Source organism: Papilio polytes, unplaced genomic scaffold (genome assembly GCF_000836215.1).
Source record: "Papilio polytes unplaced genomic scaffold, Ppol_1.0 DF824102.1, whole genome shotgun sequence".
In the NCBI taxonomy this organism is placed as follows: Eukaryota; Metazoa; Arthropoda; class Insecta; order Lepidoptera; family Papilionidae; genus Papilio; species Papilio polytes.
This window is the reverse complement of record NW_013525102.1, coordinates 2713839-2724995: the sequence shown is the minus strand read 5'-3', so window position 1 is coordinate 2724995 and position 11157 is coordinate 2713839.

Below are 11157 nucleotides of genomic sequence, written 5' to 3'. Positions count from 1 at the left end.
AAGTCGTTATGATATTGTAGGCGGGCGGCGGCGAGTGCAAGCGGCACTGCTCGTGGGCGGGCGGGCTTATGATATTCCGTTATGATTATAATAGGGTGCGATGATAGCTGGGGTTATCTCCTTGGAGAGGCGTGATCCAATCATAACTCAAGATGTTTGTCTTGTTTAAGACTTCAAAATAATATAGCGTATATTAGGTATTATACTTAACCGCCTTTAGTTGTCTTATAATGTTTGATACATTCATACTGCAGTCGGTATTACTAAAGCCGTAAATAATTTTTAGTCATGACAAGTAATATAAAATACAATTTCAAACACATTGACTGTGGACAGTAAACTTATTGTACCCTGTAAATAATTAAAATGAAAGCACTTTTTGTTTAATTTAAAACAACATTTGATTAGCAGTATAAAAGCGTATTATATATTGAATTAAACGTCGCCCTTGTTCGATGAACGTGCGGATAATAAAACGATAATAAACAAGCGCCTTTGTAACAAACTATAACAGATCGGTAATTGCTTCCACGATACCTTCTCGCGTTATTACGGCTTTTACGACGCCGTATGGGGTGAATAAAACATTTTTACGAGCGGCCATGGCTGTTATTATACATATATACATGGATATACTACATCTATATGTTACAACCGGTAATAAAAAGTATGGGCGTGTATGTATTTCGCTCATTCGAATTAGGTCCCTTGTCTAAGTTAATTGAACGATTGTTAATTGAATATAAATTAACACGTCGTGGTTGAAGACATAAAACAAATGTTATTTAGTAATCATCAGCTAATGGGTCAGGTTATAGAATAAAATATGGTTCATAATTTTCTCAAATAGATATGATCACGTTCGAATGCGAAGATTCAAGAGAACGATTTCTAAATATTAGAGTAGAAATGATAGTAGAGATAAGTGTATTGAAATCAATTCGCTTTGAACTTGTGTTGTATTTCCGATGTATCACAGCTGGATAATTCAATACATCTCGTAAGAAGTATCGTATATGTCCCTGGGCACCGCACGGCTACACAGACGGTCGCGGCGCGGACAGGGCGCGCTGCTCGGGTCACTCAAATAGATTGCGTCATAGCGTAATGCCGTCCCACAGCGCAAAACAATTATACCGGCCAAATGAATAAAGTATAAACCGTCTCGTCTCAGCTCGCGCGTCTCGCCCCAGACTTTTCCTTTGTCATCGACCGTATGCACGTTACATTCGTGAACGAACGAAGATACAATATATATTTATTTTTTATTTTTTACTCTGGGGACACTTTTTCGACCCTCGTCCGAGCGGCCTCTTTGAAAAGTGGACATCGGAACGCGGGGGAAGGAGCCCCCGAGGACACCGAACAGAAAATGCGTTGTAAACATTGCGACTACATTCAATTTCCCGTCATTTTTCAAACTGATAAATAATTCTGTCATCGAACGCTCGGACAGGGGTCGCTATGAAGTGATTGTCGGCGGACGGCGCGTAAAAAATATCGGCCGATGAGGCCCGGCCTCGACTTCTCGCTTCCACTTCCATGTGTGCGATAAATTTCTTTTTTATTATCAGATATCGAGGGACTACGGAATCGAATAAAGCGCTCATATTTAATTCATAAGATACCGGCCATACAGTACTACGCTACGCTATTTTATTTAAGATGTAGGAAGATTACGGCCGCTGCGTGCCTCGCTAAAATTTTACTATTCTCGCAACTGCGTATAAAATGCTTTAGTTAAACGTAACTACATACGCATGAATCACATTTTCCTGCACTTTGTAACGCCAAGAGATTACTGACACTTTCTGCACTAAAGCAGTAAACTTACTTTAACTTTCAAAAACATCTATTTAAAAAACAGTTTTTAAACATTTCTTTATGTATTTCTATAAGTGATCTGTTACAAAAATAAGTACAGATGTTTTTGATTTCTTATAAAGTCGATTCAATTCTGATATTAATCAAAATTTCTAATTGAAAATGTTTATCAACATTAGCAAAAGAAATAAATAAAATTGTTTAATTTGATTTATTTATACATTAGCGGCACAAATGTCCGGCAGATGCGTCCAATACATTTACTGTGTCCGCAGTAAGAATAGGCAATTGGGGGGTCAGCCGTATTAAATAACTCTGCGACAGCTAAATGATTGGGGGAATCTCGTAACAACAATGTTTCTGTTTCAAATGAATCTAAGAACACAATAAAATGGATTACTAGGTTGCAAATAAATTACTTAGTTTTCGTTGATCTTTTGTATGTCTAGTGTTGAAAATGTGTAGAATACGAGCCTTGCATTAAAATTTGCTAGAAAGTCGTAAACATGTCGTTTTTTGTCATCTATATTGCCTCATGAAACAAAACAACTTCCATGTCAATTAATCAATCATGTAGTATGTAGAGAAAATAAATGACGAATTTAATAAAAATAAAAAAGACAATTTTCATATAAAGTGCGACACTCTTTAGTTTTCTTATTTAATAGATAACAGAACAATAACACGACAACTTTATTCGCGCCCTAAAAGAGGCTTTACATAAAGAGAAAAACTAACAAGGGATTTCACCTAAATCTATGCGGCGATTGCACCGAACACGTCTGATAGGAACTCAGTTTATATTTTATTCATACATTGTATTGTTGGAATATCAATTGCCTCGCCCGGCGGTAGGTAAAGGGTACATTTCCAATCCGCACGGGATTCACTTAGATTTGAAGGAAAATAGATTTCGATTTCCAAAGCTGCGACAAAGCAATCCGATATATTTTTCAGACAGATATTGCTAGCGATTTCTTTTGAGCTTTGAAATATAAGGGAGGGAATCCAAGTTATCGTGTATTTTCTTTTATGCTGTAACATTTATACGTAATATACATCGCTAACTTAAATTGGTTCTAGTGAAATTAGTAATTTATTTCTCATCTTATATTGGACTTGAAAGAAAATAAATAATAAACACTGTATATATTTTGTTTTCTAATTTAATGTATATGTTGGAATTGAAAGGATGTAAGCTAATTCTACAAACAGATACACCAGATACACTAGCCGTTGCTTGCGTCTTTGTTCACGCAATATTAAGATAAAAAAGTAGCCTATAATGTGCCCGTCTATGTCAGCTACACTTCAGTGAAAGTCCGGTCGAAATAGGTCCAGCCGTTTCGGATTACCAGAGTTACCCGGAGCAAACGCGGCTTGTAGACAGACAGACAAACAGACAAAAAAAATGCGATATTCGTTCTCTGCGATGCAACTATATCATCTTCCCGAAATCTGGATTTTTTCTTTTGATATACAAACAGACACTCTAATTTTATTATATGTATAGATTACACCACAAGGAATACTGTTATGTGACCGAATAATCTAAAAGTACTTTCGTATCGCATCGTTTCGTATTTGTAAGTTTAGTTGTTTAGTCGAAACTCGAGATTATTTGATATAAATGTTTAAATCCGTCTGAAAACATTGAAGAAGTTCAGTATCTGTATTGTTTTTTTAAGGGAAAAATTTGGCAGACGAAAGTCAATGTCGCTTCCAACCCGAGGTAGGTTTTCCTCTTTTTAATTTTGCCAGCAGACAATGCATTAAAGGAAAACGTTAAAGGGGGAACAGCGACCCCTTTACGAAGTGATTAATTTATTATGCTCTTTGTTTCTATTTTGATTTTGGCTAAACAGAAATAATGATATACTTATAGTGAAATTTATAGATATGTGGTGTTCTATGTCTTACGACACTGTTTAATGAAATATTATAATGAGAATTGTTTAATTGATTTGGTGTATAAGTATTTCTAAAGTTACATTTTTAATAGTTAGAAGTGAAAGATGATGTTGGCAAGTAAAAAAAACTACATACACATACCTAATTTAAAAAGAAATGTATCGATTGATTTTATTAATTAAGTAATTGATTTCAATTTCATGAAGTGTAATGTGTAGTGTAGACAAATTATATTTGAATTAACGTACACATGTATTACAGTGAAATAGACACTCTTTTACTTTACAAAACTTTACTTTACACTTAACAAAATTATATTTCGTTTACTGAATGAACAACGTCCTTTAATAGTGAGTACGGTAGTGCGTTGATCGCAGCGATATAGGTCGGGGTCGTCGGCCTTCGTTTTGTCGAAGGAACTTTTCGATTGAAGATTGTCGTTAGTGAAACAATTATTCCCTCTGTTTCCTTGCACAAGTTTGTTTGTACATTTATTTCTAACTTGTATACATTCGGATCTAGCATAAGTTATGTATTGTACTCGTAAAAGTATCACTCGTGCAATATAAAAGTTAACGACACAAGAAAACGCGTTTTCCACAACATTAAAGATAACAACAATACGGGGGCGAGCGAGTGTAGAGCCTCCCGCGAGGGTGGCGTGCGGGGGGTTGAGAAAAATTCAATATTAATATGAAGGAGGTGCGAGAGAGAAGGTCGACGTTCTCGCTCCCGCGGCCAATGGCGAGCCCCGCGCGCGCTGCGATATGATGAATTTATGGATGTAATAAAAGCGAGGTGCGCGATTGGAGGAGCGGTCAGGGAGAGCTTATTTTCTTTATTTTCATATTTGGAATATCGTCCTTAAGTCGTTTCATACAACTCGGAACGTAAGTCATTTCTATTCTGATTTATTTTTTATATACCAACACATAAATATAAGAAGCCAGTAATTTTGTAAACAAGTAAAAGTGTAAGAGGAGAACTTTTATTATAAAGTTAACAAAGAAAGTTGTTCGTTTTGATTAATTTGGAAATGAAATGCCCGATACATTTAAATGTTGCGGTGTGGTATTCTTAACAAAGTCAGACCGAATTCGTAGTACAAAGGTCCGCAAGTGGCAGTTGATTGAGGCGTGAACGTCGCTCGACCGCCGCCGTCTTGAGTTTCTTTCTTGATTTGCTCCCCGAGTGGACGAAAACGACACTTGTATTTGCATGAACTGTTTTAGGGATTTCGTTTCACATTCCCGTGTTCAACATTTATTTTGACCACATTTCGCTTGAGAGTTTCTCGCTTTATTTGCATACAATATCCAAGTGCTTGTGGCTTTGTTAGTCTCTAATTTACACGTGTATTGGTTTACGTTTGTTTTATTGTAATAATTATAACATAAAAGTTAAAAATCAGGTATGGGGTTACGATTAAGATTTTTAGTTAGAATATTATTCCTTTTTTAACATTGATTGGTTATTAAAAAAATATTGCATACTGTAACTATATCTCAACATAATTTTATTTCACTTCAAATATAGAAGCTTTGCGTTATACGTTGTGTCTCATTCCAGGATTGATATCGCAGCAGTAGTAAGTAATGCTTCAGATAGAAAAGCGTTCAAAAGGCGGCCCTGACAGCGGCAAAGACAACGCAGACAAAATAAATAGGAGGGCGGAGTGCGGCGTGCGGCGAGCGGTGAGGCGGAAGTATTGGGGATCTGCGAGTGAGCAGTTTTGAAGTCCAATTATATAGCAGGTGGCGCGGATACGGCCCGCGGCAGCAGCGCTCGCACAACTCGAGACACGTCTAAAGCTAAAGCCGTTCACTTCACCTGGAGAGTGACGAGAAGACATCTTCGTTTATTACACAAGCTAAGGTGTAGCACTTTTGGGTATACCAAAGTACTTTGTAGACATTTCCGATTCGTTTAAATCAAGCAATAATTATTACAGATATACTAATGAAAATTAAAACGCATAAAATGATCTTCATGACATCTAGTGGGGAGAAGATTTAACGCTTAAATGTATAATTTAAAAGTTTATAGAACCTCTGTTCAATTTTATAATTCAACAATGTTTAATATGAAATTAGTATAGGTTTCGCACTCCACGTGAAATGGGTCGGTATTTTTTTAAATAACTTTGGTTTTTATGCTTACGGAAAATATAAAGGAGTACATTTACGCAACGTACGAGTACTTGGAGGAGAACAAAAGTGGAAGTTTTTCCGCAACGAGATTCCTTTTTCTTTGTTTGGTGTATTTATTGTAAATCTACTCATAGCGGCCGCGCCCGCCCGCGCCCTCCTGCGCCCTCCCGCGCCCTCTCTCCAAGTATTCCGACATAACTTTCAGCCGCGCCGCGTACCGGTGGCCGCCGTTCTACTCAAATTATTGCTATGTATTTTATATAAAACACCTTATTGTTTCCTTTATTTTTTAAATTCCACACCATTTTGAACTGTACATATAAATTTATTCAAGATAAGTAATAAAAGCAATTACAGGATTTAGTAAATTTCAGCAATCGGATCTATTAATCCCTGAAAAAAAATCACATGGTCAACATGACGATATATTTTATCTTTATTTGAAAATTAATAATGAAAACAAACATCAAACAGTCGATTTCGAATCGTTAAAGAATTGACAGTCGATTTCGGAGTTGGACAATTTTAACGAGTACTCTAAAATTGGCAGTGGGATAGTGAAGCGAGCGGAGCGAGGCAGATGCGAGCGAACGCTGCCTCGGCTCGTTAATATGATTTGCCTCGCAGAGCTCGTCTGCCGCTGCTCCTGACGTTTCAACCAACTTAATAAACCGGTGTACTCGTGCACTTGTTTCAACTACTGCTAGAATTATGTCGTACTCCGAGTAGTGAATTCAATTTTCATAACTGACTTCGTAACTACTAGATTATTAAGATTATTTTTTGAAAAAATAAAATACATGAATTTGAATAATCACTTCACAATGTTCATTAAATAACATTGTGTTATAAACATTAATTAGTTCTGTAATATCTGATATTACTGTTATGTATAATAATCTACATGTCGAATTATTCATTACAGTTTTATATCTAGCAACATACATATAATACAATATAAATACTCTCCCCTTGAATTGCACATAACAAATGCAATGAACTTTATTCAATAATAATCAATCCTCATAAAGTACGTGAAGAGCCATTACAACGCGATGTGGCTACGAGAAGTGCCGCAGAAGATGTGTAGTGGGCAGGGGGCGGTGGCGGTCCAGTCTTGAAGATATTCGCAGGGTGTGCGCCCCCTCGCGCCCTCTCCCGCCTTACCCCCGCGGCCCCGCCGGCGACTTGCTTATTCTATCAAGCGTGGTCACACACGCGCACACGGCGTCCGGACACGACGCCTACATACGCGGGGCATTATACGGCCGGCCACCACTCCACTATGTCAATACAATACGCTCTCTTCAGCTGGACTTAGATTATTTAGAAAGCACTTGTAACGTTCATATAAGAAGCGCCGCGGAAGACGTATTCGACGTCACAATGGCCGGTACGTGTCGGCCGGGGCTAAGACGGGATACGCTGGAAACGATTACGATCCTAAAAAAACAGCGTCCAGTAGTACAAACATCTTATATTCCTTTTCAGATTAAATTGATTTTGTTTAAAAGTGGTGTAAGATTTCACGAGTTTTCTAAAAGCACTCGTTAATGCATACGTTTGCGTATGCTTTAGTTCTTCTACATCGCAGAATTTGATGGTAAATAATTTAGGAAATTTTTAATAGATAATATTAAATATGAAGTATTTTATGATACTTCAGGTATTTCAAACAAACAGAAATATGATTTTGTGTCCTTATATGTATGTATTTAGATTTGTTAGATGCATTAAACATGACAGGGAAAGAGCATCAGGTTCATATGCTACGAGAAGAGGCGTGAGAGTGCGCCGTTGGACGAGGATTATCCTCTACGCGGCTACACCGTAGCCCTTAAAGCTACGCCCGTAGCATTATTACGCAAACAAACAATATTTTAACTGCTACGATATCAAAATAAATGTAAGGTTTTTTTAGTGGGACATTAAAATTAAAAAAAGTATTTTATTATCAATTTTACTATATGCTAGTTCAAGAAGTTTAATTTACGTAAGTATAGGATTATTTTACTCGACGCTCTAAAATTAATGTTCCATTAAATTAATAAGTGTCAAAGTGTAGAGGAAATAAAGCCAGGCTGTGTGTGTACTTTCATGCGCTGTACTCCTTACCCTTTTGTGTGTGTGAGGACCCGGAGACACCGGCTCATGTGTGTGTACTTTCATAAATCTGTCGGGAGATATATGAGAGCGCAATTTCCGGTATCCGGCCATTAGCGCCGAGCTTTTATAAGCTTAAAGCTTAGGTTAAAGATTTTCTGGGTAGTTTAATGTGAATCTTGTAATAGATACGATAAATTTTCAATAAAGTATGCGATTGCTTATTAGGGCTCCGTGCGGAACTTCTTAATGTGTGTAAGTTAGCGTAATGATTGTTTACTTTTCCTTATATCTTAGTTTCGGTGTCGATAAAACTTACAGATTACGTTTAACTGAATCCATAAATTTTAATTGAACGCGAGGGGAAAGGCTTTTTTTTAATTCGATGAAGTCGAGCAGCAGCGTAATTGCTGTCGAATAAAGAATTGTTAAGCAATTACGGATGAAATAAAAATACGAGCAGGGATGAGAAGAGTGACACAACTTATTTTTATGGGACATGAACAATTATGTGCCTTTTAACTACAGTTTTATTACAATAATTTAAATGTTAATTCAATTTTTCGAGACTTAAATAACTCAATAAACTCTACATTTATAAATTCACCTGGTGATATTTTTGATAATGATTAACATTATTTAAACTAGTCTAAACATAATTTGAGAACATTAATATTGAGTTCATTTTGATTATGAATTCAAGCAGAAAGGTTGACATTTGTTCCGTCTGTCGACGTCAAGTGCAACAGTGACGGCTAACGGCGTTGTCAGCCAGCTGGTTGCAGCTGCAGCGCCCCGCAGCGCCCCGCCGCGCCCCGCCGCGCCTCGGCGCACTGTCACGGCTTCTCAATAATGCAACAATGCAAACTCATTGTTCCCCTCATTGCTACACCTGACATACAACAATCAAAAAGCGTAACAATTCATAATACTAAATCGTGTTACAGTTTTAATTTAATTCTCTTTTATCTATGTACGTACGCATATATGTACAAACAAAATACTCATACAGGTTCGAAGCAAATCATAAATATTTAGCACAGTTTTAATTGTTAAACTTTTCTATGAGAAAGTATGTATAATTGAGGAATGTTTCAAAATATTTCAAGCGTCTTTTTTCTCAATTAAAGTAACAATCTTCATAAATCAATTTCCCCTGAATTGAATGTCAATAAGTAGGGACGGTTGTTAAACGACGCGCTGTAAAATAAAACTTTCCGGAGGGCGGAAAGTTCGGAATAAAAAAAGAATATTTACATTAATTCTCTTCATTATGTTTTGAAGAATAATCATGGGCAGCGTTTCCTATCCCGCTTTCCCAATTGAGTTTTTTATTTGAATATTTTTTGCACTCCCCCGAGTTCGTCTCTGTGTAACAAAAGGAAGTTTTTATTAGCATCTTAATGATTTTACGGCGAGTCCCCAGTTACAACAGCCTTTATGTCGTCAGATTTTCTTAAGCATTTTTGTCGACTTTTTTGCATCTTACATTATTAAAGTTTTCATTCCGTCGCTTAATGAAGCTCATTTCTTCTGTTCGTCCGAGCCTTGATTGCCTTTGTTTTGCATAAATGCAAGATTTCTATAGCTCTGCCCTGGATAATCGACTAACTTCAAAGACTAGAAATTTGTTTCGGAATAAGGCAATCAATCCTTACCTTTCTGTTGTTTTTCAGGAAATACGTTTCTTGGCAACATCTGTTAATTAAGTCCCTGCGGCTATTTACTTCGTGAATGTTAGAAACTGCTATTTAAACAATAATTTGGACAGTAACTACGTTGTTTGTAGTTTACTCCACGAAACATTTTTATGTGGATGCCAATAACTTAATTGACTAAACAACGTATAGGTACAGAGGTACCTTATTTTCATATAAAGCGTAAATTTAGCTACATAAAGTTTGCAAAGAGTCATTTATGTCGGTGTACGCATTGTAACTTTGCGCGTTCGCCTCACGGACCACAAAATAATAATTGTGCGGAAAATCGGAGAAGCTGTATGTAATGTTATGAGAGGGCGGTCTGTCGTTTTTCTTGAGTCGCAATCGCGTCCGAGGTTCGCCGGCCGATTTCTTTTTAATTTCCCTGCGGCCTCCTAATGAGATCCGTGCGGCTGCGGCGGCGGCGGAGCGCCGTTATCTATGATATTCCGGAGGTTGATGTTTATTGTGCGTGTCACTGATGACTTCCCTTTTTATTATCCTCTCGAACACAATTCAGCGGTCGCCCAAATGACTTCTTCTCATTTGCTTTGCTCTCTTTATTTCTCTTGGCGGCAGTTTGTCTTTTGTCAGACTTAATTACTTTTAATTTTATTACAATGAGATTACAGAACTACTTGTTTTTTTATTTTTATTTTACATTTGGCTAAGACTTTTAAAACGTCCTTTATGTTAAACCCATTAGGGCGTTTATTTATATGATGTTGGTTAGTGGATTCATTTATTTCAAAATAATATTTCGTGATTCTATAGATGGTTTAGGATGAAGATTAGAGTAAAGTATTACGATAGTTATGGTATAAACAAATGTGCGTACAATCTTCCCTTCGAAACAAAAACTCGTCCGACCCTTGCAACAAATCACTCGACTCCGCCTCCACTTATCTATTAAAATGAGAGATTATTGTCGGCTCAAACGTTACACCCAATAGTCCGGTGTTATTTTCACTGGATTGTCCAATATTGTCACAATCTCAATGGTAGGGCAATTAGAGACGTGTCGCGCGTGGCGGGCACGTGTCGCGCGGTGCCGTGCGCCGTGCCGCTCCGTGCCGCGCCGCCGCTCACCCGCTCCTGCTAGTCTGCCAGCCCGCCAGCCAGCCCGCCCTTACTACCGACAATGTTTATACTACGCACGCCACCGGCTTACTGTCCGTCAGCGATATATTTCATTTATATTATCCACAATAATACTTAATATTGCTAATACCATTTTTTTGCAATGTGAATTAGCCGTTCGCTATATTTCACGATATTATATTTTATTTTCCTTGTAAAGGCAATCATGTAGACGTTCGACCATCCAAATTAATAAATCGATTTGCAAGCCGACAAATCTGCGTGACGAGTAATCCCCCATCAAGGAATTCACTTCATTTAAATATCGCATTTTTCTCGAAGATTATACCTTACGACAGCTATAAAAGAAAACAGGAGTCCCGCCCCTC